The 25,717-nt window shown below is 41.5% G+C and overlaps 1 protein-coding gene across 1 annotated transcript in view; it reads left to right on the top strand.

The window, feature by feature from the left end:
* Positions 1-1,653: 1,653 nt before the first annotated feature.
* EXTL3 (exostosin like glycosyltransferase 3) overlaps positions 1,654-25,717 on the top strand; it is a 121,138-nt gene continuing 97,074 nt past the window's right edge. The window contains exon 1 of the mRNA XM_046656177.1: positions 1,654-1,737. The gene's annotated coding sequence lies outside the window, so the exon portion shown is untranslated. The remainder of the gene's footprint in view (positions 1,738-25,717) is intronic.

The raw sequence follows: 25,717 nt of genomic DNA, 5'->3' as shown, positions 1-25,717 counted from the left end.
TGGTTTTACTGTGTTATGGTGTTAGGGCTTTGATACATTTGAGATTGCATACATTGTTGCTTTTGCTTTTGTCATTAGGTGGATGTAATTTTCCTAAGATTACACTCTGAACCTCAAGCTCCTGCTCCCTGTCGTGGGTTGAATTGCGTCTCCCCACAAAATTCATAGTTGAAGTCCTAACCCCCAGTACCTCAGAATGTGACCTCATTTGGAAATAGGGCCATTGCAGATGTAGAAGTTAAGATGGGGTCATACTGGAGTAGGTGGCCCCTAATCCAATATGACTGGCGTCCTTATAAAAGCAGGAAATGTGGACACAGGCAGCATTGCAGGGAGAACGCCACGAGAACGTGAAGATGGCCATCTACAAACCCAGAGACCCACTGGAGCAGGTCCTTCCCTCAGTTCTGGGACGGCACCAACCCTGCCTGCACCTCCGTCTCAGACTGCCAGCCTCCAGAACTGTGAGACAATGCATTTCTGTTGTTTACGGCCCCAGTCTGTAGTACTTTGTTACAGGTTTTAGCAGACAGTACACTCGACCATGAATTTACTTTTCTTGTAAATTCACCAGGATTTGCAGACAAGCAAAACTGTCATGGTTCACTAAAGCCTCAGAATTTTTCGTTTTAGGTAACTTTTTTTATTACTTAGAGGGGGGGAGGGGAAATGAAATACTGCAGTGCTATCTAAATTTAGAACTACTATAGTCCCAATAACTTAGAAATATTTAAAAGTTACTTAAGACAAATAAAAAACCGTAAGACACATTAAACTCTATTTTCATGGCTCCGAAGTTTCTTTTTGCATTTGTCAACACACGTATGTTCACATAGTTGGGATGACTGGCCGTGTGCTTTCTTGTGTTCTACGTTTTTCATTTAACATTATCTGATAAAAATATTTCTACACAGTGATAATGTTCCTATGCTTATTTAAATAGCTACATATTATTTTGTGCCTCTCACGTATTATTCACCATTTGTTATTTTCTAATTTTTCACTATGAATATTTTTGTATAATTTACTTTTTTTTTTACTACATTTGAATACTTCCTTGAGGTATATACCCAGAACAGAAACTCCTGGATGACACAGTTTCCTGGTTCCTGTGACATATTACTCCATTCCAGTATTCTCCAGACAGATTGAGCCCATCTGTGGTTTCACCAGAAATAAAAACTGAGTGTGCAGGCTTCTCCATCATCTTGACGTCATTTAGTTTTATAATTTTAAAATTATTTCCCCTAGTTTGAAAAGCTTTCCCTAGTCTTAACGTTGCTTTAGTTTTTCACTTATGTCACGGCTAGGCAGGTAGCCCCAGGCACTTTGAAGGCATCTGCTTATTTTTATATTTTCCTGAGATGTGAGCGATATGCAGCGCACGCTAGCTCGCGGGGCTGGCCCCAAGCGGCGGGCCGGGCCGGGCTGCCCCTCGGGCGGGTCCCGCCGCGCCCCCACCGCGGGGCTCAGGGCTCGCTCTGGATCCGCGCCCACCAGGGGTCAGCCTCGGCTCGGCTTCGGGCTGACTTCCCACAATGCAGCGGGTCTGAGTCCGCACGCCGGGAGGTGACCGAGCTGCGGCTGCTGCGCCGAGCCCCGGGGTTTGCGGGGCGGCTGGGGGCGGGGCTGCAGCCGCCGCCGCTGTCCCCGCCCGGTGCCTCCTGCGGGCCGCCGCCCCGGCTCGCGGCGCGCCCTCCCGAGCCTCGGAGTCCTCTCAACCTGGCGCTGTGCGAGGTAAGGGGGCTCTTCCGGACATCCCTTTGTGGGGAGTGAAGTCTTTTCTTAGTTGTGCAAACAGAAGTCTTAAGCTGCCAAAATTTAGAGATGGAGCAACCAGCTGTGCTCGGAGGCATCTATTTCAAAACACTTTTGTCTGCGTCCCTTTCTCCCTGTCCCTCCAGACTGCTGGGTTTTGGAAGCCTGACTGGGGGAGTTTGTGGGGGGTAATTTCAAGCCCTTGGTTCATCCCTGTGTCTTGTGTATGGACGCAAACTCTGGGGTGGGGTTAGAATGTGTGAGAACTTGGATGGGTGTGGGCTGGGTTTCTTGCGATGTGTGCATGTGTGGGAACTCAGGAAAAATTAGATGACCGTAGGGGTCTCTTTCATAGTGGGGGGGGGGGAGGGTCTCGCGCCCCCGCTGTTTCGGGTACTTAGTGAGCGGCGTCTGTCACGTGCCGCGCCTCCGCCACCCTATCAGGAGGTGAGTATCCTGTGATCTAAGCCAATGGGTGCCCTCAAGTTCTAATAGACCCCAAAACACAGCATACCAGCACTACTCTCGAGGACCCTGCTTCCCAACAGTCGCTGCTGCCACAGCCCGGAGCGCCTTACAGTACAGCTGACTCTAGTTTGGGGATCCCACAAAGCTTTTCAAAAAGTAAAGTTGGGCAGATATAAAGCACTGGAATATAGGGCGCCTGGGATAGCTTAAGACTGTCGGTGTCTGTGCTCCCCAGCCTGTTTCTGGGTCACACTGCATGGCTCCAGCCATTCGGGCTCACTTTCTCTTACCCTATTTCTCCCCTTGGTAATAATGCCAACCTCCAATAATGCCGACCTGAAAGCCCCAGCTACAATTCTAGGGTGACTCCACCTTTGCCCACTTCTAAAGACTCAGAGAAGCACTTGAATCCTCTGGTCCCTATCCCCAGTGTAAAATCAATGATATTTTGAAAGATATGTTTTCCTTTAAACTTTCACCCAATATTATGTCTATTCCAATAAATATCAATTCATTGATTTTACTTGTGAAATCCAAGCAGTTTAGTTTACTGCTTAGTAATAGAAATTAAAACTGGCAAAACTAGCTAAAAGATATATTCTTCAGCAACATGATCCTACTTAATAAATTAGCTGATAGTAAAAGGCAGATGATGGGAAATCACGCAAGCTTGCTTCTAGAACATTTCTGCCTCTAAGAAGAGAAGGTTGGACAATTAAATTGTCTCTGTTGTTCCTTTCAAATGGAAAATGCTATCAATGAACGCGGATTCTTTTTTTGCTAGACACACCTCTTGATTTGAGATAACAATCAAAAATAAGAAATTTTTTTCAAACTGTTGTCACCTGCCCTATGCCCAAGGAAAGAAGTCAGTCTAAGAATTGTTAGGATTCTAAATCTTTGTTAAGCAGAAATTCTTTTTTTTTTAAGATTTTATTTTTTCCTTTTTCTCCCCAAAGCCCCCCGGTACATAGTTGTGTATTTTTAGTTGTGGGTCCTTCTAGTTGTGGCATGTGGTATGCTGCCTCAGCATGGCTTGAAGAGCAGTGCCATGTCTGCAGCCAGGATCCCAACCAGTGAAACCTCGGGCCTCCCAAGCGGAGCGTGAGAACTTAAGCACTCAGACACGGGGCCGGCCCCTAAGCAGAAATTCTTAATGGTCCTTAACCCTGTCTCTGGGTACTTTCCTCCAGAAGTGTCAGTTCTCTATCAAAATATGAAATTATGAATTACTCCTTATGTATAATATGTTCTATTCAGAAACTAATCGTATGTTCCATCTAATATTAATATTCATTTAAAAGCTTTGTGTATTTGTGAGTAAAAGGATACAAATCTTTAGAAGATTCAAAGGAAGAACAGAAAATTGTCTTAGCTAGTATACATCAGTGATTCCCATCATGAGGTCCTTGGTGAGTGGCGATAAACCCAAAAGATAAAACCAAAATCTAGTAAGTCATTAATAGTCACCAACATCCACAAGAACTAGAAGGCACCATTTGAAGCTTAAAAGGAGCCATTTAAGGCTGTGTTAAAGATAACTTTGCACAGTAGACAGCAAGCACCAGTAAGCCCGTAGCCTCAAGAGATTCATGTGGAAAGACACTAACACCCACATAAAGAAACTGAAATACCAATTCATGGGCTCACTAAAAATAAGCTGATTGAGTGTTTCCCACATCAACTGTAAATATATGCACTTTAGGTTAATCTAAACAGTTGGCGCATTGCTTTTACAACCTTCCGATGGCCTTATTACTTCAAAAAACGGCACAGCTGGCTCAGTTCTTGCTTCTGAAGGAGGTAGACTAACAAATTGACTTCTAGCCACAGACTGGAGTTTACAAGAGCTAGTGCAAACAAGCAGCTCGTAATTTACTCATTTCTTGGGCAGATATTTATCAAGCACCTACTAAGTGCAAGACTGGACTCCTTGCTTTCCCCCACTCCTAGTGAAAAATAGCTGCAGGGATGATCTCGTGCTGGGGGCTGCGTCAGCAGGACCATATGAATAGGGGCCAGGATATTTCTCAGACAATGAGGAAGCGAGAGCATCTCTCGCAAGAACCATGAAGACCCCAGCAGCTCAATTTAAACACACACCACTTATTTTGGAGGGAGAAAGGGATAGAGAAAGTACGTCAAAATATTTCCCCTTTACCTCCCATCTTTGTGGTGCCAATTTTTTAAAAAATTCTTCATTATATAATGATACTAATTATTCTAATATAGTCATGTAATATGAGACTATGGAAGCTGTTCTGATTAACTCGAGAGAGCTAATCATATGTGAACTATCCTAACTTTCCAATAATAAAAAACCCACCCTATTTATATCAGATATTTGTTCAATAAACATCCTAGCATGGTGCTAAGATTGGAAATACAAAGGAGAATAATTGAATCCCTGACTTTACGAAGCTGATCTAGTTGGGGAAATCAATGCACAGATAATCATAATACAACGTTTGTTTGTTATGGTGATAGATTTCTGCTCCTGATGCTGTGGGTTCCTATTCCATTTTGGTGGAGTTGGTTGGGTAAGGCCTTCTGGAAAAGTTAGTGCCTGAAATTAGCAATAAAGGATGACTGACTTTTAGCCAGGAGTAGGGAAAGATTGCTGGAGGAAGAGGGACAAGCGTTAGCAAAACCATAGAGGTAAGTGTCAAGATATGAGGGCCCGAAAGATAAGAGGTGAGACTGAAGAGAGAGGCAGGGGTCAGATCATAAGAAGACCTTGTAAGGGGAGGGGAGCCACTGAAAACTTTAGCGGGAGATTGACAGGGTCGTATCTGCTTTAGGCAGCTCACTCTGAAGCCTGAGTGAAGGACGGACTTAAGAGGCCAAGAGGCAGGAAGAACTGGTAGAAGGCTGGAGCAGTGATTAGGAAAGAAATGATGAGGGCTTAGCATTTGTGGAAGGCCTCACCAACTTCCGCTTTCTCATACATTGTTTTCTGTGATTGTCATAACCAGCCTTTGCCGTTAGTAGGGTAAGAGTCCCATCTTCGTTTTGTAAGTGCTTGCCTGTGCTTTGTGTGCATTACCTCTAACCCTATAAAAATCCTTCAGATTAGGTATTATGAGCCCACTTTACAGAAGTTGATACTGAGGCAGGGTCAGGGTCAGCCCCAGGTCCAGTGTCTAGTGCAGAACTCGTTGTGAACGGTAGGTGGGTCCTGCTCTTCTAGAGAATGAAGCAAGACAACCCTTCTAGGCAAATCTACGCCCTGGAAACACTTCTCAGGAGTCAGCATGGCAATAAGACCACAATGCCTCACTTCTTAAGCAGTTCTGTCTCTGCATTTAAGAGTCCTATTGAACAAATCAGTGTGATGATTCCTTTAAATATTAAACATGAATTATCATGTGATCCAGCAATTCCATTTCTGGGTGTATACCCAAAAGGAGTGAAAGGAAGGTCTCAAACAGGTATCTGTACACCCATGTTCATCACAGCCTTATTCACGATAGCCAAAAGGTGGAAACAACCCAAGTGTCCATTGATGGATGGATGGACGGATAAACAAAATGTGGTGTATACATTCAATAGAATATTGCTCAGCCTTAAAAAGGAAGGAAATTCAGACATATGCTACAGCATGGATGAACCTTGAGGACGTTGTGCTAAGTGAAATAAGCCAGTCACAAAAGGACAAATACTGTTAGATTTCACTTACGGTAGTCAAATTCATAGAGACAGAAAGTAGGATGGGGGTTGCCAGGGCCTGGGGGAAGGAGGGGTGGGGAGTTGTTGTTTAACAGGTACAGAGTTTCAGTTTGGGAAGATGAAAAGTGTTCTGGAGATGGATGGTGGTGATGGTTGTGTAACAATGTAAATGTGCTTAATGCCTCTGAACTGTACATTTAAAAATGGCTAAAATGGTAAATTTTATGTTGTGTGTATTTTACCGTCAAAAAAAGTCCCATTGAGCATCACATTGTGATCAGCTAACCAAAGTCTGGGACCCTGTGATAAATTAATGATAAGGAAGACTAGGAAATGCAAATCAAAAATTAAAACGGACATCTCATAAAACCCAGCCCAAGAAAAGAATGCTGGCTGGATTCCTAGAGGACACATCACAGAAGTATAAAGCTGGAAGGTACCACAGAAACTGTTTAGTTCAGCCTCCACCTGCAGATGAGAACAGTGAGGCCCAGAGTTATCAAGTGACTTGCCCAGGGTCACTGAGCAAGTTCAGGCAAAGGGAGAATTCGAAGCAAAAACTGGTCTCTGCCAACCAGTGGTGCCTGGCACTGACACGGAACCTCTTTGAGCTGACAGACAGAGGTGTGCTCTGGCCTTTTCTTTTTAAGCAGAAAGAGAAACCAAGTTTCCATGTTTATTAGCCTTGCAGCAGCAAATTTGTAGGATTACAATTACTGAAGAGATTCACGTGCTTAGAATTTGGTGTTCGATTGCTGGCTTTGTCTGGGTAACAAGATGAGAAAGTGGTGAGAAGTTGGAATTTGTTCAATCATTCATTATCAAATATGTGAGGGCCTATGTTGTGCCAGATATCCTCTCCACTTTACACTTTTTCTGTCTAGTAACAGCTAGCTGTCTGCCAGCTTTATTCTAGATGCTCTGCCAGTCACCCTTGGACATAAACTCCTGAGTTACATCCGCCTCCGTTGGCTCCTGGAGAGGTCGGTAGGGGAACAGGTAGAGCTGGAGGGGAAGTGATACGGGGTGCAGTGGGAGGGTGCCAGATACCAAAGAGAGTTGCAGTTCCAATGAGGAAGCCACCCAGAGCTAACGGATTCTCATTAGGACACATGTCTAGGGGCTGCAGCTGCAGAAGGATTGGAGTCATGCTCATGTAACTTGCCCCTGGCACAGAGCGAGTGTGGGGACCGCCTGCAGTTCTTAATGCCTGCAATGGAGGATCAGAGTGATATCTGCAGCAGAAACCCTGAAAGACAGACAAAAAGAGTGACACACGGAGACAAGCAGACGTACAAAGCGAGAGAGAGATGTGGAAAACAGTGCAATCTGAAAACCCCCAGTTTTCATGGAATGATGTCCCCATCCCGTGGCCTGTAAAGATAGAGCCAGGTTGGCTCTTGACAAATATGTGCATAAATGTAAATAGAGCCCTTTTTTTTAAATCCAATATTTGGACCTGCCCCCTTCCAGGAGACCTGAGGTGTAGGATTCAAGGTAAAACGTAATTTAAAAAATACGGTACTAGGGTGGTTTAGTAAAACAAGCACCAGATTTGCAACCACTTAAGAAGGAGGGGCCTGTGAGGAAAGGCATGGGGCCTGGCATATAGGAGACACACAGGGCATCCTAGCTATTTTTAAAATTGTAAAACATAAAAGTGGTCATAGCCGTGAAGCAGAAATAGATCCACTAGGCATCCTGAGATGAGACGTTTTGGCATGGAATTTGGCTTTATGTTTCTTGGAAGCCACGATAGAAGAGGAAGCAAGTTGGGTTATATCATTTTCTTATTCTGGCAAGATAACATGTACAGATTCAACTATAGAGAAGACTTTGTTTTTCTGGAACTAAATTCAAGGAAGGACTTAGCACGTGGGCTATCTTGAGTGCAATTTTGAAGCAGTGGACAACATCTTCAGTAACATTTTAAGGACAACTCTGAGAACGTCATGCAGATGAATGGTTTTCATGCAATGACACTATTCTTACCTTTGGTGGAAACTATCTGGAGTTATGACTGAACGTGTGAAGTATTTTTCTGTTAGAATGCTGTGTTGTTAAGATTCTGGGAGAGCCATTTTCGGAAGTTACCTAAGGATGAGTCATCAGAAAAAGCTGGAGAAGTGGGCAGAATTGGACAGCTGAGCCGGAAAAGGCCTAATTGTCCATTGAGCTCGGTCATCCTTACTGTTCTCATGGGGTAGAGGATCTCTTGGCAAGAAATAAGAGCTAAGTGGTCCAACAGACATTTAAGCTTTGAAGCAAGACTAGAATAAGTCCTGTGCTACTCTTGACACAAGATGGCAGACTCTGGGGACGATAATGCCCGTTGCTGGTGGGGAGACCAGCAGTTAACAAGCAGCTGGAGGATATGCTTCCGATAAACCAAACAGGAGGTTGTGATGTAGTGGAAAGGCCACGGACTTTGAAATCAGATAAATTGGATTCAAATCCTAGCTCTGCTACTTACTAGCTATGTGATTTCACAAATTACTTAATTTTTCTGATCCTCAGTGGGATATTAATATCTACCTTGTATGAGTCCTTTTACCGATCAGAGATAAGATGTGTAAACAAAAATAAATACTAATAGTAGCTAACAATTATTGATGCTTAGCTCAGATGAAGCATTATATTAAGGGTTTTACATGCATTGTTTTGTTTATTCTTTAAAACAACTGTCTGTGGTACCTACTACCTGGCACCTAGTAGGTGCTCTACGTGTGATATCTGTAAGTATTATTAGTATCAGTCATAATAATAAACTGTTTAGGTAAAAGTGAAAGAGGCCATCTTTGCCCTGGGAATTAGTGCCTAGAATGGTGGTTAGAAGAGTCCACTGGCCAGATGTGGCCCACTGTCTGTTTTTCTACAGTCGGTGAGCTAAGAATGGTTTTTACCTATTTTAAATGGTTGCAAAAATCAAAAGAATAATAATATTTCATGACATGTGAAAATGATTCAAATTTTAGTGTCCATAAATAAAGTTTTATTGGAAGGCACCTATGTCCTTTTGTTCGCGTGTTGTCTATAGCTGCTTTCATGACACAACAGCAGAGTTGAGTGGTTGTGGTAGAAATACCTACGGCCCGCAAAGCCTCAAAAATATTTCCTACATGGCCCTTTACAGAGTGTTTGCTGACCCCTGATCTAGAATAAAACCTCCAGGGGCCAGGACAGCTACAGAATAGAAACTCAGCCTACCTCTCTATAGGCAAGACTGCCCAGGGGTGAATATTAAGAAATGGGATTTAGAAGGATCAAAAATCCCACTGGCCTCGTGTTTGGGTCAGTGGATCGAGGGTGTGGTAGGCTCTTCCAGGGCCAACTTGGACGGGTTGAAGAGAGAAAGAGAGCTTGGGCTGGACCATCTGTCTACAAGCTAAGCCAGTCTGGGGCTAAGATGTAATGAAGCAGGCTAAGAAATCTGGCATCTGTGCACTGTTCATTTTTATACTTTAGTATGTTTGCTTTTCGTTTTGTATTTGTTTGCTTTTCCCTTTGTGTTTTAGCAAAAATTCTCTTTCAAAAATTCTAATCTTATCTAAGCTAAGCCAAGGGAAAAAATGATTGATTTACACCTGGGCCAAGATGAAGTTCAAACTTCTTAACTGCTCTTAAGCTATACAATGTCTGGTCTGGTCCCTTCTGACTTGTCTGGGTTCATCTTCCAACCTCTGCCTACACCCTGTGCTCCACTCAGGAAAGCAACTTACCGCCCCCAGAGGTAAGCCTGTTCCACCTCTCATGCTTTTTTATACTCTACTGTTCCCTCTGCTTCCCACCCTTGCGCACCTTCACTGCCTGGAGAAATCCTCATCCTTCAAGACTCTATTCAAATGCCACCTCCGTGGTGAGGCTTCCTGACTCTGCTCATTCTGGAAGAGATGATCACGTCCGCCTTTTTGCCCCTTCTAACTCCTGTCACAGCACCTGTCGCTCTGTTTTGGCATTGTTCACTAAGTCTATGAATCCTCAAGGTTAGGGGTAATTTTGTAATCTTAGCATGTCACCTTGCTTCTGGGACACGATCACCTAAATGTGTGAAGGCTGAGATGGAGAATCAGAATGCTCGGAAGGGCCAGAAGTAATGAACTTTCCAGCTCAAGAACCTGGAAGTGACAGGTAAGAAATGACCCAGGCAACGAAGACCTTGGGTGGCAAAATTCCTGCCTTTTTGTTTTCGTTTGTTTTTCCTTTATGAAGAATATTGAATAAGTCAGGAGGAAAGACCCCTGACTCTAAAAGACAAAAAGCACTACTGAAACAGAGTATTTGTATCATACCTCTCTGAAGATAGATGTCACAAGACTACGTTGTAATTCAAAGAAGATGATTCAGGAAGGGCTGAGACAAGATGGTCCAAAAACTTTGTTGATGATGAAACTAAATATAAGGCTAGAGCTTGAAAATATAGATGTCTCCTGTAGCCCGTAGATGAGGTCCTTCAAATACAGATGTCTCACAAACTCTTATCACACTCAACTGAAACTTAAGAGTCTTGACACTGGGAAGGACCTCATCTGATAGCCTTGTGGTGTTTAGTATTTGCTCATACCGAGGGTTCTATGTGCTTTTAAGAGAATTGTTGCCGGTAACTTTGATCACTTATTTGGGCGGTCACTGAGATCTCAAAATCTTTATTTTACAAGCACAGTTTGAGGTTGTTTTTTAAACCCAGATTCATTATCATATTCTAGCCTGCTGAATCTTATTGGCCACTTTGGGCTCCGTCACACCATTTCGTGAGATCTTCCCATGGTTTATCTCCATCAGATAAACAGTTTATCGCAGTTTACTATGCAGGAAAGCCAGTGTCATCTCAGCAAACTTAAAACTTCCTCTTTTAGATCAGTAATGAAAAATATCCCAGTACTAACATCTTTTTATTTATAAAAGAGACCTTTCAAATCTGTTGTCTCACTATAATCAAACATTTACTTTCAGATTCCATCGTTTCTTCGATTTACCAGATTTTGGTAAAACTGTGGAATGACGTCAGTCTGATGATGGTGGGCCTTCATAGCTTCCAGTCAATTCTTCTGTGTTTTCCTAGTCTCTGTCTCCTATTCTGCACAGCAAGTTTTCAAATGGCCTCCATTCTCCTTAAATCTCCACCCCCCCCCCCCCTCCCCCCCCCCCCCCCTCCCCCTTAACCCCCCCCCCCCCCCCCACCCCCGCCCCGGGTTCTCGTCACCCTCAGCAAAGGACCCTGCCTGCTACTTTATGGAGAGACAGAGGTTGTCAGACTGTAATGCCATCGAGTTCCTGCTGCCACGCTAACACGTCTAGTTAATTCTGCGTGTGTCCTCTCTCTCTCTGTCCAGTTCCAGCTGAAGAGGTATCCTTCCCTTGAATTAGGGCCAACCTTTAAATCTGTGTCTTGGCCTGTGCTCTGGACCTTCCCCTCCCCCCCTCAGGGACCTCTCTCAATTGACTATTCCCTCTCCCTGCATCCTTCTGATCAGCCTTTTCACAGTCTGTCTCTCTCTCCTCCGTCTGAAAACATCTCCCTCTGGTAACCCTCCCCTTCATAACTCAGCTTCTTGATTTAGAATTTTTTTCTCTTCTCACCTCAACTCCTTGGCTCCCTTCAGTCTGGCTTGTACTCCCATCACTCCACTGAAACTGTGCTCACAAAGGCTACCAGCTACTGCCTTTTTGCTAAACCCAATGTGTGTGTCTTAGTCCTTGTCTTACTTATCTCTCAATAGCATTTGACTTTACTGACCGCGTGCTTCTCCTTGAAAACGTCTCTTCTGTTGGCCCTGTTCTTGCCCGGGTTCCTCTTTTTCCTCTTACTTTCTTCTTGGGCTTGTCTTCCTGTGTCACTTCTTCGATGGTACTTCTACCTTGGTCTGTCTACCCCCGTTGTCCCTGTTCTTCCCAGGATTCTTTGGTTCCAAGTGACAAAACCCCAACTCAGATTGAACTAAACAACCAACCAACCAAACCGCCAACAAAAACGCAATGAAGGCGTGCATTGATTCCTGTGCCTGAAAAGTCCAGTGGTAGATCTGGGATAGCTGGTCCAGAGACATAAAAGAAGGACGTCACAGACAGCCTCGCTCTCTCTATCTCTTAGCTTTGTTTTCCTCTGTGTTGGCTCCATTCTCAGGCAGCCTGTTTCCAAATGATGGCAAAATGCCTGCCAGCAACTCCAGGCTTATATCCAATCCTCTTAGCAAACACAATGGAAAAATTTCTATCCAATTTGTTAAGCTGGAAGTGTAAGAATCATTTTTGACTCCTCTTCCCCCACATCTGCTTAATCACCACATCCTGTCCCCACTTCTAACTATCTCCGCATCCCTGCTGCCAGGTCAGCATCTTTGGTCTAGATGCCTGCAACAGCCCCCCCCAGTGATTTTCGGCCTCGGGTCTTGCTGCCCTCCAGTCTGTTCTTCACGTCACAGCCAGGGTGATCTTTGGAAAATGTTAATCTCATCCTATCACTTGCCTACACAAGTCTTTGATGACCCCCATTGGCAGGAAGCTATAGGCAAAGCTTGTTATGTTCTGTAAGGCCTTGCGTGATGCAGCTCCTGCTTCTCTTTTCGCTTCATCTCTTCTCCTAGGCAGTTCAGCCACAGATGCCAGATTATCCAACTCTCTCCCAGCTCTGCACCTTTTCCTATAGTGCTGCCTCCACTGGGACCAGGTCCCCCTGAGCTCTCTTCTAATGAACCTCTACTTATCCTTTCAGGTCTCCCATTAGATATAACTGTATTGAAAAAAGCCTGCCATACTGCGTTACGTACGTACTCTTTCTATTAGAACATTCTACTTTTTTTATCTTTGCAATTATCACACTTTATTGTAATTGCTTGTTAAATTGTCCCTATCCCTTAGCAGACTATAAGGTCCATGAAAGCAGGTATTTCCCTTGTTTCGTGAAATATCCCCAGCATCACAGAGTGGACACTCAATAAATATTTGTTGAATTCTAAAATAAAATGAGATCTGATTGTATTAGGAGATTTTTCACTTCTCTTCTAGATTAATTCAATAAGCTACTGGAACATCTAAAATACGATGTCTCCTGCTTTTCTTTCTTATATGCTATTGGTCCGCCTTAAAGAGTAGTTTAGAGTTTTAGAATTGAAGAGGATCTTAGTAATCACCTGGTGCTACTTCACTTCATTTGACAGCTTAGGAAGAGGGAGCTCAGAGGGACTCTGTGACTTGCACAAACCATAGAGCTATTTGTGGTTGCATAATTGGGCTAGAACTCAGAGCTCATGACTTTCAGTCCAGAGCGGCGTCCTCCTCACCGTGATAGCAGCATTTTAACAGACTAGTGTAGTATGATTTTTATATTAATTCAAAGGAATCTTACGGCCTATAGCCTCCCATGTTTTACTTTTTAAAATGTACTTACTGATCCTGTACATCTCAATAGATTCTAAGAGTTTTTCAGGATGAAAATCACTCCCTGGTCCATAGATGCCTCGGTGTCCTCTGGAGCTCTCTCCTCCCATGTAGGGTTGATGTTGCCTGCCCTTGGCTCTCCAACACACTGCCCACAGAGAACCGGAAGTTACACATTTGATTCAGTTGTTCCACCGTTGCTCCTCAGAAGGGTCATTATTAAGTCGATGCCATCTGGATTGGATCTGAGGAGCACTCATGTTGTGTAAAGGAAGTACCGACTTCTGTTTTGCTCTTTGTATGAGCGCCTCTTCTCCATTCCCTCTGTGGGCCTGACTGATGTCCATATGAAATAGGAACTTGAAAAGAGAATTGCTTCTATAAAAACCAAGCTGAGGTTTGGAAAAGACTGGGTAAGAGTAACTGTCTAAAAATAATTATAATAGAATTGGGTATGGATGACAAATCAAATACTGGGGAAAATTTTTAGTTAAATTTTATTTCAATTTTAATTTTTAAATTAAAACATTTAATTTATAAACAATTTAGAGAAATTTTAAGGAAACCAAAAGTGGAACCAGTTGACTAAAGCATTATGAAACTCCAATTAATGGACATATTCTGAAAGAAAATTCCTTGAGTGTTCATTCAGAAATTGTGCATAAATGTTCTTCAAGTGTTTAATTTAAAATAAACTGTTCAATGTATCCTTTCATTATGATTCCTTGCTTTGACTAATTACTTCAGTTCCCTGAATTACCTATCCTTCTGCCTTTTGTGTGTGGACTTGTTCTATGCTTTGGATCTTTTCATGTAGTTAGAATTTTGCTTTTGAATTGAATTTTAAGCTCCTCAAGGGCTGGGACCGGACGCACGTATTTCATTTTTTCTAAATCTTACCATCGTGCCTAATGCAATGTTCCGCCTGTGCCTCTGATGACAGAATTTTATTTCCTTAGCTATTAGTGGGGCCAACTCGTCTTTCTCACTTTGGGTCAATATTTTTGTTTTGTTGTCATCTTTACTCCTTCCTAATTCTTCACTCATGGAGATTGTTTCTCCTGAAAAGTAGAGAGAGAAAGGGAACATATGAGATGCTCAATCAACTGTTCTCTATTGGGGGCTTGCCATGTATTTGTCGTAGTTTTGGATACTAAAAAGGAAACTAAACATGAAGTGAAAGACAAGTTAAAAATATATTTAAAACAGATGTTTGTGCTCAAATTAAAAAATTCCAAGTGCAACCCTTTGTCCCAGCAAATCTACTTCTGGAAGTCTGTCCTATGGAAATAATTAAACACATGCAAAAAGATTTAGCTCTAACGTGTTCCTCTCAGCCTTGTTTATAGTGGGGAAGAAATAGAAACAACTTGACTTTTCAACCATGGGAACTAAATATATAAATACAATGGAATTCCTCAGTTAAAAATAATGTATTTACTGACATATAAGGATAGCTACAGTTTATTAATTGGAAAACATAAGCTCAAAATTGTGTACAGTTTCATCTCATTTTTCTAAAATAAAAGTATGCAAAAGTGACTAGGAGGATATACACAAAGATTATATGGTGGTAATGAACTTTTTTTCTCATCTGTGTTTTAAACTTTTCTACAATAAGCTTCTATGAAGTTATTTTTAAATTAAAAACTACTCCAAACAAAATAGTTTCTATTAATGTCATTATTTTATGTTTTTTCTTTCAGAAGTAATTGATTATAAATAGATGACTATGTTAGTAGTTGAGGTCTTATGAAAAGGAAAACATTTCTTTTACTTTCTTGCTTTGATATCACTTTTTTCCTAGATACAGTGGATTCCAAATCCATAGCTGTGTAAAGTTGGAGTCTCGTGAGACGAGAACAGGTGACTTGGGTTTTATTTCCAGTTTATTTACAAATTCTCTCTATAACCTGGGGACATTTTAGCTTTTTGTCCACTCCTCTGTAAAATGTGGAGAACTCCCTCCTCATTGTACCCCAGCAGAGGTATTAAAGGTATCCGTGGGCTCCACTCCTGGACTGGAACACGGCTGATCTCTGCCACAGAACCATGGGTACACTTAATAAGTACTAAATAAACAGCAATTCCTTTGTTGTATAATTAGTAATAATTCACTCAGACCCCCAGGGTAACTCATCACTCTCACCCTAACTACTGTGAATATTCACTAAATTGTCAATTAATTCTGAGTCATTACTTACCAGCTAATTCAACAAATAGTTGAAAACTGACAACCTGGATTCAGATCCTGGCCCTCTCATTTAATTCCGTGAGCTTAGGGAAGTAAGTTAATTTTTCTGGGCCTCAGTTTCCTCATTTATAAAATGAATAGTATAATACATTTTTGTTGTAAGGGTTAAGTGAGACACAAAATGTGTAACACCCAGCACATAGTAAACTGTCGATAAATAGTAACTAAGTACCTGGCATGCCAAATACTGAGATTCACCTTCATTCAATCAGCAAACATTTACTGAGTGCTTACTATGGGCCAGATGGTGTTCTAGGTGCCTGGGTTACAGACTCCCCTGTTCTTGTGGAGCTTACATTCTCTCAGATGCAAAAATTAAATACAATGTAGTCCAATTGGTGATTATTGATAATAAGGATTACTGTTATCATTATTACTATTAACGCATTATGTGCCAGCCATTGTGTGAGTGATTTTCATATACAATATTTTCTCATAAATGCTGTGAGGGATTATTGTTGTTCCTTGATGTTATGGAAACCGAACCCTGGAGAGGTTATATAAATTAAGTCGGCAAATAAGTGGAAAAACTGGTATTCAAACCCAGGTTGTCTGACACTAAAGCTCACGGTTAAGCACCACACCTGCCTACCTTCCCTTGGTGAGCTGTCAGTTTTGCTTATGGTTCTTTCTTGACATTCTTGCCAACACTTTTTGCTCTGCAGTAGAAACTCTGAGGGAAAGAAATTTGAGTTTTCCTCATTTTGTATTAAAATACTTAATTATCTCTGCAGGAAATGATCAGAGAAGGAATAAATGACAGCTCTGCTTAGAGTGTTTCTGTGATTCAACTTGGAATTGCAGCTGAGTCTCCTCAGTGTGTAGAAGAGGTCACAATAAGAGGGAGAAGTCAGGGGCAACCTTGAGATAGCCCGCAGAGATGGGGAGCAGGGAGATTCCCAGTGGGATTCCCTTGATGCTGGTCATCCTACCAGGCTAAGGGGAAGGAAACAAAGAGTTGATGCCTCCTGTATACATCTCACGGTGTTGCATCGTCTTCATTGCCTGGAATGGACTCTTTAGGAAAGATGCGACTTCTCCAGCTCTAAATATCCTTCCTCCTCTGCTGTTGTGCAATTGCCCAACTGTCTGGAATGTTCATGTCCTCCAAAGTCATGCTGAATAAATATTGGTAGAATTTTTAAATTATTATGAAATATTTCGAGTATTCAGAACAGTATAAAGAACATCATGTACCTACTACTTAGCTTTGTCAAATCTTACCGTTTTGCCTTTTGCTCTAGATTCTTTCTTTTTAAATAAAAAAGTAATAGATGTAGCTGAAACCCCCTGTGTACCTCTCCCCGGTTTCACTCTCTTCCTTCCCTCCCTTCCAGAGGCACCGTTGTCCTGAATTCTCACTACAGTACATGCTTTCATCCTGTCACTTGTACATATACATGCATAGATAAACACCCTCACACGTGATGTCTGAGGCACCTTCTTGTTCCTGTGTCCTTCTACCCGCATGCAGGAGTTTCTCTAGGATGTTTATCCAGAGCTGCAATTGCTGGGTCATTGAAATTTCTCTCCACAATGGTTGTACCAATTGATGGTGTGTGTGACAGCTTCCGCTTCTCCACTGCCTTGATCATGCTTACTGTTGTCTGACTTTTAAAATTTGTTGCCAGTCTGATGCATGAGAAATGGTGTTTCATAACTGTATTTTCCTGATCAATAATAAGGTTGAGCATCTTTTCATATGTTTATTGGCCATTTGGGTCTCCTCTTTGTTGAATTATCTGTTCATAGTCTTTGCATTTTTGTCTGTTGTGGTGTTTGTCATTTTTCTTATTAGTTGAAATAATTCATTGTGTATTCTGGTTACTAATCCTTATTTTTTAATATTTTCTTTCTAAAATTGTTTAAAGTTTTGATTTTCACATTAAGCATGTAATCTATCTAGAATTTATTCTGTGATGGGTATAAGGTAAGGATCTATTTTTTTTCTTCCACATAGGTAATCAATTTGGCCAGTGCCTTTATCATATATTCTATTTTTTCTCCACTGATTTGTTGTTTGTCTGACACTAAGTTTCCATACAGTCAGGGCTTTGTCTTGGGGCTTCTTTGGTTGATTGATTTAGCTATCTATTCCCAGGCTCATATCACACTGTCTAAATACTATAATTTATTCTGTGTCTTGATATCTCATAGGGAGAGTTGGCCTCCCTTGTCTGTCTTTTTTCAAAATTCTTTTTTGTTATTCTTAGTTTTTTGTTCTTCCATATGGATTTTAGAATCAGCTTATCTAGTATCTTTAAAAAATGCTAATAGATACTTGATCTTGAGTACTTTCCTACGCCTTGTCTAGACCCCCCTGCCTCGGTTTGCGCTAGACGGTATAGCCTTATCCTTCCTAATAAACTTTCACAACAGTTTCTAATCTCTATGTTTACAAGTCAGTTTGCACAGATCACTTTTTTTTGCTTTTAAAAATTATTGTGATAAAATATATATAACATAAAAGTTGCCATTTAACCATTTTTAAGTGTACAGCTCAGTGGTATTAATTACATTCATAATGCTGTGCAGGCATCACTACTATCATAAAACTCAGTAACCATTATGCAGGAATTCCCCTCCCACCCTCCCTCCATTCCCTGGCAACTACCATTCTACTTTCTGTCTCTATGAATTTGCCCCTTTTAGATATTTTATATCAGTGGAATCATACAATATTATCCTTTGGTGTCTGGCTTCTTTCTCTTAGCATCATGTCTTCAAGGTTCATTCATGTTGTCACGTGTATCAGAACTTTATTCCTTTTTATGGCTGAATAATATTCCATTCCATTGTATGTATATACATTTTGTTTATCCATTCATCCCATGTAGGACATTTGGGCTGTTTCCCCCTTTTGGCTATTGTGGATAATGGTGCAATGAACATTGTGTACAGATATCTTTTTGAGTCCCTGTTTTCAGTTCTTTAGGGTATTTACCTAGAAGTGGAATTATTGGGTCATATGGTAATTCTGTGTTTAACTTCTTGAGGAATTGCCAGACTATTTTCCTCAGCAGCTGCACCACCTTACATTCCCACCACCTATGAGGGTTCCAATTTCTCTACATCCTCTTCAACACATATTGTTTTCCATTGTTTAATTGGAGCCATCCTAGTGGGTTTGAAGTAGTATCTCATTGTGGTTTTGGTTGGCATTTCTCTAATGACTAAAGATGTTGAGCATCTTTTCATGTGCTTCTTGGCCTTTTGTATATCTTCTTTGGAGAAGTGTCATTTCAAGTCCTTTGTTCTCCCCCCGTCCCCTTTATTATTTTTTAGAGAAGTTTTAAGTTCATAGCAAAATTGAGTGGAAAAAACAGAGAGTTTCCATATACCCCTTGCCCCCTCCATGCATATCCTCCCCTACTATCAGCATCCCCCACCAAAGTGGTACTTGTGTTACAATTGATGAACCTGTATTAACACATCATCATCACCCAAAGTCCGTAGTTTTCATTAGAGTTCATTCTTGGTGTACATTCTGTGGGTTTTGACAAATGTACAATGCCATGCATCCGCCTTTATAGTAGCATATGGAATAGTTTCACTGCCCTAAAAATCCTCTGTGCCCTGCTTCTTTATCCTTCCTTCCCCTTAATCTCTCCCTCTGCCCATTTTTAAATTGGGTTTGTGTGTTTAAATTTATTTTTGTGTTGTTGAGTTTTAGCTTTATGTATTCTGGATAGTAAACCCTTATTGAATATATGATTTGCAAATATTTTCTCCCATTCTGTAGGTTGTCTTTTCCTTCTCTTGATAGTGTGCTTTGATGCACAGAAGTCTATAATTTTCATGAAGTCCAGTTTACCTCTTTTTTCTTGTAAAAATTGCGTGAGCCTTATGTTGTCATGTTTAAGAAATCATTGCCGGGGCTGGCACCGTGGCCAAGTGGTTAAGTTCGCGCACTCCGCTGCAGGTGCCCCAGTGTTTCGTTGGTTCGAATCCTGGGCGCGGACATGGCACTGCTCATCAAACCACGCTGAGGCAGCGTCCCACATGCCACAACTAGAAGGACCCACAACGAAGAATATACAACTATGTACCTGGGGGGGCTTTGGGGAGAAAAAGGAAAAAATAAAAAATCTTTAAAAAAAAAGAAAAAGAAATCATTGCCAAATCCAAAGTCATACAGATTTGCCCCTATGTTTTCTTCTAAGAGTTTTATAATTTTAGCTCTTAAATTTAGGTCTTTGATTCATTTTTGAGTTAATTTTTATATGAAGTAAAGGTAAAACTTCACTCTTTTGCATGTGGATATTCAGTTTTCCCAGCACTGTGTGTTGAAGAGACTGTTCTTTCCCTATTGAGTGGTCTTGACGCCTTATTGAAATTGATTGACCACAGATGTGGGGGTTTATTTCTGGGCTCTAAATTTCTTCCATTAATCTGTATGTCTATTCTTATGCCAGTACCACAGTGTTGATTACAGTAACCTTGTAATAAGTTTTGAAATCAGGCAATATGAGTCCTCCAACTTTGTTCTTCTTTTTCAAGATTATTTTGACTATTCTGGGTCCCTTGAAATTCCATATAAATTTTAGGATAGGTTTTTCCATTTCTGCAAAAAACACCCTTGGGATTTTGATAGAGATTGCCTTGAATCTGCATATCGCTTTGGGTAGTGTTGTCATCTTCACAATATTAAATCTTCCCACCCATGAACACAGGATGTCTTTCCATTTATTTAGATCTTCTTCAATTTCTTTCAGCAGTGGTTTATATTTTTTTCGCTGATTGCATTTGAAATTGGATGTTTGCTGATACTCCCTAGGAAGATAGTAGCATGTCTCTAGAATACAGTTTAAGAGGTTTTTTCTGAGTCATATAAATTTTACTTGTAAAGGGAGAAAGCAACATAGTATTTACTTTTAGTATCAGAATTGGTTTCCCTAGCCATGATCTTTTAGGATCCTTGAATAATGAAAAAAAGAAACTGTCTAGCTTACAGATTCTCAGGAGATTTTGTTGACCTCATCATGCTCAGTAAGTGACAATGAAATTAGTTTACCCTATACTGAATTTGACTTAAAAAAAAATTCAAGAAGATTTTATTGCTGAATCCATGTTCAATATTGCAGAATCTTCTCTAATTCCGTCTTGTCATCATATTCATATTATAATCTATACATGATAATATGGGACAAAATACTTCAGGTGTTTGACTTTCTGAAGCCCTGTCTTCTTTCTCATACCCGAATTTAGTCATAATCCTTCATACAATCAAATTTGCCGGCACATACAACACACTCCTACCCCCCATCATTTAAGTTCAACGATATGTGAAGATTACTTAAGTTACTCAAATTTTACTAAAACATTTGGGGAATTAGCATTCTCAAACTTTTCTGTCTTCTTGAACACAGAGTCTGGCTACACCCAGTCCCAAGAAAGAAAGACCTCAAACCTTTTCCTTCAGGTAATGGTTCCGTATCAAAACAGTGCTTAACAAGGAAAACAGAGGACTGTTATTTAGTCAAACCTTTCAGGCTCAGAGGGCAAAATGGCAGATCTCTCTTTGGAAGCCAAAGCAAGATGGAAAGAGGGGACACATTTAGTCTTCTGGCCCTCTGCACCCCATTTATGTTTGGTTTTGGCCTTTGTGGTGTTACCACAGGCCTCTCATGTTAGCAGTATGTGTTGACTATTCCCTCAGAGTTCTGGGCACTTTAAAATCTGTTGCCTGATTTAGTCTTCACAATAAGTCTTCATGAAAAAATATTATTATGCCTATTTTATAGGAAAATCAGCCTCAGAGGGGTTGAGTAACTTGCCATGTCATGCAGAGAGTAAGAGACGGGGCTGGATTCAAACCAGAGCTATTGGTTCCCAAACCCAAGCTCTTGTCTTTGTTAGTCTTATACTTGGGGACTGAAGATCATTCATTCTCAATAGGGATTTGGCAAACCAGGGCCTAGGCATCATATTTCTCTCTCTACTATTTACCAAATGATCCAATCTGGTCATAATGGGGACTTGAAGCAGGACAGTGGTAGTTGGAGGGGAAGGGACTAATTGGAGAGTTGCCACTGATGTAGAAACAACAGGAGTTCGTTGGTCATTGAGTAGGTGGGGAGGAGCAGGTGGTGTCAAGATGAGTCAGGATGCAGGCTCATTGAGAACCATTCTGCCTTTTTATATAATGAATCTATTCATTTCAGAGAAGCACCTGCCATTAGAAATGCTTTTCTCTGAGGCATTCTAGACCCTTGTCATTTATAATTTACCATCTGTGAGCAATCAGAAGGCCATGACACATGACAGTTTGAATTTTGCTAAGGTAGAATGATCTTGAATTGTGTGTGCTGTGAGGCTGCTGTATAGGACAGAAGCTCTTGGCTTCCGAGAGCTCCCAGGCAGAGGCCCAGCCTCTTCATCTCACTGCAGCTTTGTGCATAAATAATGACTCCCATAAGGGTCTGAAATATCATTTACATTTTTCAGTTTTACATTATTCCTTTTTACTGGAGTATAGGAGACCTCTGTCTGTCTGTTTGTTTATTTTGGGCTGTCCAGCACCCGCTGTGTTCTGAGAACTGCTTCTTCTTCACTTCAGCCATGTAGTTCTAGAAGGAACTGCCATGCTGACAGCTGATTGGTCCAGGGTAGACACCTGACCTTCCCTGGCCAATCAAGGACTTCTCAGGATTTTTGAATTTACAACCAGAAAGAGCTTGAGGAACTCCTTGCCAGTGGTAATTTTTGACCTCTCAGTGGCCGTATTTCCTGTCATTGGAGAAGGCAATGAGAATGGCTTGCAGCGAGAAGCATAAATGAGAGATGCACAGGGTCCTGGTGGTGTTTGTGTCCCTGGGTCCTGTTTTTTGGAAGCCTACTGCACGCCTGTGTTTTCCTAGATTTGGTGGTTCAGTCATTCCTTGAATTCTGCCTTCCAATACACTCCACTTTCTGTCGTGTGAGTTTCTATCATTTACCATCAAAAGAGCCCTGACCGATAAAGGGGGAAATTTTGTGTGGTGGTTCTGTTCCCAAGTCCGGGATTCGGGAAGATTTTAGGATAAATCCGTTGCAAATATCAAGGTCCACTATATTCTTTTCGAGCATTGAGGGGCTCAGTTTTGCATCTGGCTTTACTGCCTTTCCGTTAAATAAAACTGTTAAACGGTGAGAAACTTTGTTGGCCTCAACTACGCCCCAACCTACTCAGGTAATTTGAGTATTAGTTTACTTTTCCTAAGATTACTAAGGAGCTGAGACAAAAATTGGCCACATTTCAAAATATATTTTTTAAGTTTCTGAGAAGATGAATAGAACCATCATTATCATTTGGGTTTAGAGAGTAGAGGGAGGAAAGAAGTTTGAGTGCTAAATATCAAGTTTCAAACCCAGTGAGAGGAAGAGAGTGGGGATGCGCCAGCTAGAGAGCATACAATAATGCAGGCATCTCTGTAATGACTGTCCTTTCCTGCCCTGGACCCATGGGCAGTTCCACTCTGCCCAGCCTGACTAGGAACGTAGCTCAGACCAGGTGACATCCTCAGCATTATAGGAAATTTTTAAAAATTATATTATTCTTATTTTTATTGTTTATAGCTGTAAAGTTCTTATGCTGCCCATCTGAGCTTCCTTTCTTTATCTTTCAGAGTTTCTGGACTACATAAGAAGAGTAGTTTGGTTTGGTTTTTAATATATATATATTTCACATTGTATGCAATTTTTTTTTTGATTTTTAAGAATAATCTATACTCATTAAAAAAAAAATTGGAAAGCACATCGTAGCATAAAGACCAGAAAAAAATCACCCATGATTACACAACTTCAAGCCAGCAGTGTTCACATTTGGGCAGATGTCACAGTGGTATTTTGGGGGAGTATTTTCCAAGCTTGACTTGGCAGCGGGCCAGGCATCTGTCCCCGACTCTTTGACCTCCTGGACTTCACTCCTCCCTGAATAGAAGTTTCCTTAATCAACCCTGCCCTCCCTCTTTTGCCCTCCCGTCATAAACATGAAAGCCAGCTGCTTAAGGATTCTGGCAACTGGTGAGGATGGTTGGTCATGAGCATCCTGGCACCAGGGGAGGCGGGGAGGAATGGGCTCCGGGCTCTGGTGAAGGACAGGCACCTGCAGGGGGTGGCTCAGAAGCCCTCGGACATGAGGTCACCGGCAGAAACAGCCCAGTGCTGCCAGTGCAGAAACTCTGCTCTCCACTCTCGTTCATTGTCCCTACTGTTCCCAGGGCTGGGCAAACCTTGCGTCCATGCCTGAGACAGGACGAGGAGGAGCCAGTCCCGCAGAAACCAGCTTCTCATTGTGCTAGGCCTCCGCGGGGGATGTTTTTCATTATTCTTTTCTTAATTGTTTTGAATAGGAAGACATTCCCATAGTGGAAAATATATTTATGTGTTTTATACAGCAAAAGTCTCCCTCCTGCCCCGGCTGCTTCCATCCTGTTTTCACCCTCCCACAACTCACCGCAGCTCATCCACTTTTAGTTTTTGTGTGTATGCTTCTAGAGTTTACTTATGAATATTAAAGCAATACAAATATATTCTGTGTTCTTGTTTTTCCCTCTTTGTAAATAAAAGGATGCATCATAAACACATTTTCTACACCTTGCTGGTTTTTTTCCCCTCCAATTAATATATCTTGGTGACTTAAAAAAATATCTGTGCATTGAAAACTTTCTCATGCGTTTTTATACCTTCAAAACATTCCATTGTATATATGCAGCATAATTTATTTCGTCAGTCCTCTATGGAACGGTATTTGAGTTCTTTGTAATCTTTTGTTGTTTTGAATAATACTGCAATGAGTAACTTTGTAAATGTGTTATATCTTAAGTATGGCTGAAGGGTGAATTCCCAGAAGTAGTTGTGATTTTGATCTCTGTCCCCGAATTCCTTCCACAGAAGTTTGTACCAATGCGTACGTCCACCGGGACAGTGTGAGGGTACTTGTTCCTCTTGTGAGGTTGTTATGAATTTCTTACATGTTGCTTTGAATTAGTCTTCAGTTATTTTAATTGGGATGCTGTCCTCCCAATTAGAGAGCAAGTTTATTGAGAGCCAGGGCCAAGCATTTTACTGCTTTCGAATTGTCTGCATTTATAAATAATATAGCACGGCACCCTAGGAGCACAATAAATTTGTTGCCAGTGGAATTTGGGAGAATAAACCAATTAAACCTTGATGATAAAAAGATTCCTATGCTTTGTTAGAGTTTCCCTGAACTGATTTCTCCCCACAAAGTGAGGTTATCATGAGGCCTTGTTACAGGTATTAAAGGCGCGGATCCTCCGCTGAGGCCTTGTGACCTGGGCCTCCAGCAGATTCACTTGCTTGCGTGTGGGTGGGCTTCTATCCCGATCCGAGTGTCATTTGACCAGATTCAATCCGGGGACACCTCAGCAAGTCTATTTACATGCCAGTCCTGTCACTTCTTTTCCTCAACGTGTGCCAGTGCCTGCCCCCAAGAAGCAGGAGAACAAAGAGCTGCTTTTAAACTAGTTATAGCTACCACATATGTAAACATTACGTCATGTGATATAGTTTGCCCATATCGTAGTAGCAAACATGTACTAGTGGTTCCTTTGTTCTTTCAGTTTCTACTATATTGGATTCACCCATCTGTGTTATCCTGTAATGGTGTCCAGTGGGCTTCAAATTTTTTGGCTTGCATATCCTCCAGGGGAATTTTGTAAAATTACATGCCCCCTCACACATTTACAGTCTATATCTAAATTTTCATTTTAATTTTAAATAGTTATAAAGGATATTTTTTACAATATATTGTCAATATTGACATTAAAAAAAATAATTGTTGGGGCTGGCTCAGTGGCATAGTGGTTAAGTTCGCCCGCTCCACTTTGGCGGCCTGGGGTTTGCCGTTTTGGATCCTGGGTGCGGACCTACGCACCGCTCATCAAGCCATGCTGAGATGGCATCCCATAGAAGAACTAGAAGAACCTACAACTAGGATATACAACTGTATACTGAGGCTTTGGGGAGGAAAGAAAAAAGAGGAAGATTGGCAACAGATGTTGGCTCAGGGCCAGTCTTCCTCACCAAAAAAGAAAAGAAAAGTTCATGTGCCTTTTTTTTTTTTTTTTAAAGATTTTATTTTTTCCTTTTTCTTCCCAAAGCCCCCAGGTACATAGTTGTATATTCTCCGCTGTGGGTCCTGCCAGTTGCGGCATGTGGGACGCCGCCTCAGCGTGGCTTGATGAGCAG

Source organism: Equus quagga, chromosome 3 (genome assembly GCF_021613505.1).
Source record: "Equus quagga isolate Etosha38 chromosome 3, UCLA_HA_Equagga_1.0, whole genome shotgun sequence".
NCBI lineage: Eukaryota > Metazoa > Chordata > Mammalia > Perissodactyla > Equidae > Equus > Equus quagga.
This window is presented reverse-complemented; position numbering and strand designations above follow the sequence as displayed.